General features: G+C 37.5%; 1 non-coding gene across 1 annotated transcript; it reads left to right on the top strand.

Annotated features, from left to right (window-relative positions):
* The first annotated feature begins 5,235 nt into the window (after positions 1 to 5,235).
* On the top strand, positions 5,236 to 5,341 carry LOC122044585. The gene has a single exon (XR_006129618.1). It is a non-coding gene; the product is annotated as a small nucleolar RNA R71 (small nucleolar RNA).
* Positions 5,342 to 6,071: the final 730 nt, after the last annotated feature.

The raw sequence follows: 6,071 nt of genomic DNA, 5'->3' as shown, positions 1-6,071 counted from the left end.
TGTCAATCCCAAGTCCAAAGATTCACACCACCTCCTAACTGAGAGTCCATCCATCAAGAAGATATCTCCACAACTCTCATAATCATCCCATAAATGTCCCTCGACAAATATCGATAAAAGATCAAACCCTCTAATATGAGATATAGACTACAAGACCTGGTAAGATGATCATTGGGTCAAGGTCTTGAGTTACTTGATAGAGACAATGTTAACTGAGTCGTCTAATCATTGTCTTGTACCCCATCGTACTGTGATTGCTCCACCCTGAGGTTCAGTAACCTCCAGTATCGAGCAATGAACACAAAGATAGAGGAACGCTACAACTAAATAACTGATCAAAATATCTGTCAATCGACGCTCTACCCCTCGAAGATCGTCATCTGAAATTATACCTAGTTACGGTCGGACCTCCTAGGTATTACTCAACTAACACCACTTCCTCCGCACCATTGCGAGGTATATATCACTAAGTACATCATGGATATCCAATCATATCCAATAGTTCCATGAGTCTGGATCTCCCATGGAACAACGTTAGGCGAGTCGACTGATCATCGCCTTATAATCCATCATGCTAATGAAGAAGTAGAGAACTACTCTCTCTCCAAACACCTCAAGGAAATCACTAAGTAATGACCTGATCTCCAAAAATATTCTCTGCTTCTGTTACTCTCCGCAAGTGTACGGAAATGTCGCAAGTAATATAAAAGATTATCGTATCCACAGGGACTGGAATAAGCACTAGAAATATCTCAATGCGAATTAGCTAAACAACTATCCAATCGTTTCAAAAGCAAAGTAAAGGTAAACAAATCTAATATTAAAGATCAACAAACAAGAGTTTAGAGTTTTGGGTTATGATAAAGGAAGATTCTAGGAGTTTCGGTTTCTTTGTAAGACTTCTTGAATGTAAATGGTTCACCAATTCTTATCCCTCAATTGCCAAACATGTAGAAAGTTGCCGGTTCCCTCTTGCAATAGACAACCGGCTAAGGACTGAGAAATGTATCTAAATAGGATTAAATAGACATGAACCTATGTTGTCCTTACACAGAAGTGCACCTATTACTATGCCTTCCTCGGATATCAACGTAGAAGCCCACGACTCATTAATCTATCAAGATACAAGAAGCTAATCATAAAATCCATCCTACTCTCTTGAATATCCCTATTTCCTCTTCAAGATTATCTCTCAAACGTCCTTACACGGGCTTGCACCTGTCACGTGGATCCCTCAGATGATATAGTGAGAGTTTATCTTTACAAAGTCCATAAGAAATCCAAACAATCAATCAAGAATGAGAATTAAGCACAAATCACCATCAATCATTCAAGATCTAATTGATACAAGCAAGATAATGTCATTGAAACAAGAAAATAGCAAATCCATAAGAGATTACATCAATCCATCGTACAAATACTCCCTTAATCCTAGAATACAAGATCTACTCCATGAATCGAGGAAGAAAATCCGAAGAAATAGAGATTACAAGCTTTCCTTGAATCCCCAATCCAAGAAAATAAGAAGAGGGGGGAAAGAGAAAACTTATCTACGAAGAAGCCTTGTCTTCGGATCCAATCCTCGCTCCGGAGTCGAAATCGTCGAGATCTCCCTTAGAATCGCCCAGAAATCCTCCCAAGAATGGGAGGAAACCACCAAATCTTGCTTTCTCCCAAGGAGAGATCCCTTTCAATTCATGAAGAAGGGTTTAAATAGAGGAGGAATCGGCGCCACGGCCCGTGACACTGCAGTGTGAGATTCACGGCCATGTCCATTCCCTCTCGCCTGCTGCAGTGTGACTCCACGGCGAACCCTCTGCTCTCTGGAAATGTTACACGGCCGTGTGGTACAGGCCCTCCTGCTCTCTGGAAATGCTACACGGTAGTGTACAGCCATAGCCTGCTTAGTCTCTGGAAATGCTACACGGTCGTGTGGCACACCACCTGCTTGGTCTCTGGAAATCTCACAGCCGTGTAGATCCACACGGCCTGTAAGGCTTCGCTCTGGTTGGCTTCAAATCTTGACACGGCCGTGCGAGGTTCACACGGCCATGTCATCTTCCTCTTCTGTTGGTGCCAAACTCCACACGGCCGAGCTCCATACCAGTGCAGGGTCGTGTGAGGTACACGACCAGTGCTTTCTCCCTTCGTTTCCTCCAATGCATGCCCAAAGATGTAGATTCTTCACCAAATCGAACTCCTGTGTACAGAAAATGCACAAAAAGCGGATCTCGAAACCAAAAGAGTAAATATGCTAAAAGGAAAGCTGGAAGTATAAAATGCATAGATCAAGCATGCTCAAAGTATGTAAATGTGCGTAAAAACATGCATAAAAGAGTATATAATCTACGCACATCACACCCCAGACTTAAACCTTTGCTTGTCCTCAAGCAAAATCTGCAATCTAAATTCATATGTTCTACAACACATTCATAAAACCCAGTGCACTTTCCTAACTCTATCAAAAAGTTTCATTAACAAGCTTGATCATGGAAACAAGTAAAGTATGGTTCAAGCATAAGAATCTTGTGCACAGTGTAAAAGTAACTCAACACCCTTCAAGTTTCAATCCATGTCCTAGTCAAGTCGTCATCAAATTTGAATTCCTAGTGTTTCCAGTGAAAGACAAGTAACCAGTGATAGACACTTACTCACCATTCACTTGGTTCATATTTCTCAACTAACCCAAGGTCTCAAAGGTGTGCTCAATCTCAAGGGAAGCTAAGCAGTCATTTCCGGAGTAACCTAACTCGGTCTCAAAGGAGTGACTTGCTAGATTCCACTCATGACAACTGTTTTTTATATCCCTTATTTATTTTTTTTATAAGTGTTTGCATTGTGCAAAACTTATTCACAAATGTACTTTTAGCACACATGTTGGGATATTTTGATTTTTCCAAATGAGCTTTAATGATTTGAGCCTCATCCAGTAACCAAAATGAAAGTTGAGAGATCACCATGGAAACCAAGTACTAAGCAAACAAGATGAATCATGACTATTTCAATGACATCAACTATTCAAGCATCAAGCACAAGTGTAGTGAAGATAAAATCCTTAAGGTTGAACCAAAACTAAAACTCATCACTATAAGATTCTTAGCTTATTAATGCTTCCCAAGATAGAAAAAAGAACTACACAAAGTTTACTACTAGCATCATTCGAACATCATGAATCAAGACAATAATCTTGCTAACATTTCACTTGAATCTAAGAAAGCATATAAGTGAAGATTTGATGTTCTCAAGATGTATGCCACAAAAAAAATCAAAACAAAATGCAAAACATAAGCAAAAACAAAAACAAACAAAGCAAATCAAATGCATCTAATTCATCCCCCCAGACTTAAATTTTTCATTGTCCCAATGAAAACTAAAAACAATGTGGAGGAGATTTTAAAAGAAGTTACCAAGTGATGAGCTCCAAATGGTTGACGTTCATGTTTTTAAAGATACTCCTCCATCCAATACTCACATTCCTCCACAACTTTGAATTCTACAACAATAAGATAGACAAGAAAAATTAAGTAGAGGATACATGTTTATTATAAAGAGAGAACTAAAGACATAAAAGAAAATAAGGAAAATGAACTTGGGTTGCCTCCCAAGAAGCGCTTGTTTAAGGTCATTAGCTCGACCACCTCATTAGATTTATCTAAATCTTGCTCTTGGAGGGGTAAGATATTTTAGAACCCTCCTACCAAGGGCTCTTATTATGGAGGGAGCTTTCATCAAAGGAGCTACAAAGTAAAGTATAACTCTCTCCATCTTCGTCTTCTTGGAAATTTTTTCAGGTGGTCGAAGACGGTTCAGATTGAGCTTCCAATTATTGGCCCATGTGAAATCTGCACATCCAAAAGAAAAACAAATCTCCCACAAGCATGTTATATAGTATAGAGCTAGAACCATATCAAGATAAGATGAATAAGTAATAAAAACTGAATCACATCCAACAAAGTCAATTATAGGTACCTCCATAAAGTTTTTCAAAAGATCACAAGAAATACTAACCTTACTTTGTTGAGAAATACCTGAAATTTCTAAACATGTAGATGTGACTTCCTCTGAATCAAATGATGGTTCTGGCTCTAGCTTAGGTGTTGATGATATCAATGATGGTGATTCTCGAGACTCTACTATCTCTGTATAAGTCCCTACACATTGTTCCACAACATGATCAATTCTTAAAACCTCTAAGGGTTGTCTTGACAAAGGTGGTGATCCTTGAGATGCTGCTTCCACAACACAGCTCCCTACACATTCTTCCATATCATCATCATCAACACATACATCAAAAAATAAACCAACATCTATGTCCTCAATAGGAGAATCAATAACAAGAGGATCAATAACTTCACTTGCAGTTTTAAGTTGATCTACCACATCACATTCATCATCTGAAAATTCGATGTCACTATAACACCTTATAAAATTTTGAGATAGATCTGAAAACTTATTTACCACTACATTATCAATAAAATCCTCATCTGAAAAATCTTCATCTTCATATATATTCAAAAATCTACACTCAACCATATTAGTGTCACAGGATTTGCCGAAGTCTTTATTTTCATTGACCCCCACTAACCTTTGTGGAAAAGGAACCCTTAGTGAAGGTCCTGAGAAAGATTGAACTCCCTTTTTCCCAAATTCCCTTTGAGCTTTTGGAGGAGGTCCAACTTGCTTATCTAATGTTGGTGTGATTAATCGTTGAGGGAAAGGTACTTCTGGCCTTTGGGAACTTCCTAGATAAATGGAATTGAGTTCTTGTGATCTTCTATTATTCTTCTCCTCAATTCTAAACATGTCATTCTTCAGAAGTTCTTCATGATTTTTGCCACTTCTCAACCCCACATCATCACACTTTTCATTGGATCTTGACTGTGTAGGAGGGGGATCTTCTTTAAACCATTTTGAAACAATACTATCAAGCTTTGCCCCCAAATGTTTGAACTCCTCACTCTGTGACTTGTGAATTTCAACATTTTTAGGTGGTTGAATTTCATTTTGTTTGACAGGCTCTCTTACATTTATGGCTTGCACTTCTTGAATATCTGAGGAAATTCCATCCAACTTTTGTTCGACCATTCATGGAGGTTCAATGTCACTTGATCAATTAACGAATAAGCTTCATCTACACTTTTGTCCATAAAAGAACCTCCAGCTGATGAATCCAATAAAGTCTTGTCTGAGAAAGAAATTCCCCCATAGAATATGTGCAAAATCAACCATTTTTCAAAACCATGATGAGGGCACTGTCTTTGAAGACTCTTGAATCTATCCTATGCTTCAAATAATGATTCTCCATATGCCTGAGAAAAATTTGTTATGCAATTCCTCATATACACCGTTCTACTTGGAGGGAAAAAATGATTCAGAAATTGCTTCTCCAATTGTTTCCAACTTGTGATGCTTTGAGGACAGAGAGAATATAGCCAAGTCCTTGCTTTATCCTTGATACTGAAAGGAAATGTCATCAATCGAACTGCATTTGCTGATACTCCTTCACATTTCACCAAATCACAAATCTCTAAAAATGTTTCAAGATGCAGATAAGGACTTTCTGATACTTCTCCTCCAAATTTGTGACCTTGTATCATGAAAATTATCTCTAGGTCTAGTTGGAAACTTTCTACTTCAATTTGAGGTTGCACAATGGGAGATAAAAATCTTGCAGAAAAGGGTGTAGAAAAATTTCTCATGGTCCTGCTTGACATGTTAGTGCTCATGGATATTCAAGAAGAAAAAGAAAATTATCAAGAATCAAAAACAAGAAATAAAATGCAATATGAAAAGCAAGAAAGCAAATGCAGAATTTAAATTGCAAGAAAGAAAGTGCATAATGAAAACAAGAAAGAAAAGGTAAAAGGAAAAAGAAAAATATCTAGAATAATTCATATGCTAAAAATTGCAAGATATGTTTACAAAAGAAAAGAAGAAAGAAACAAGATCAAAAGAGAAAACAGAGAAAAGTTAGATTAGAGTACTAGAAATCAAGAATGCAAAGTTAGAATTAGAATTGCAACAAAAAGAATTGTCAAGAATGTTATTCAAGAAAGGAAAAACTTTTGAAA

The sequence above is a fragment of the Zingiber officinale genome, chromosome 2A, assembly GCF_018446385.1.
Source record: "Zingiber officinale cultivar Zhangliang chromosome 2A, Zo_v1.1, whole genome shotgun sequence".
Taxonomy (NCBI): domain Eukaryota; kingdom Viridiplantae; phylum Streptophyta; class Magnoliopsida; order Zingiberales; family Zingiberaceae; genus Zingiber; species Zingiber officinale.
The sequence above is the reverse complement of the archived record's forward strand: the minus strand, read 5'-3'. Positions and strand labels throughout refer to the sequence as shown.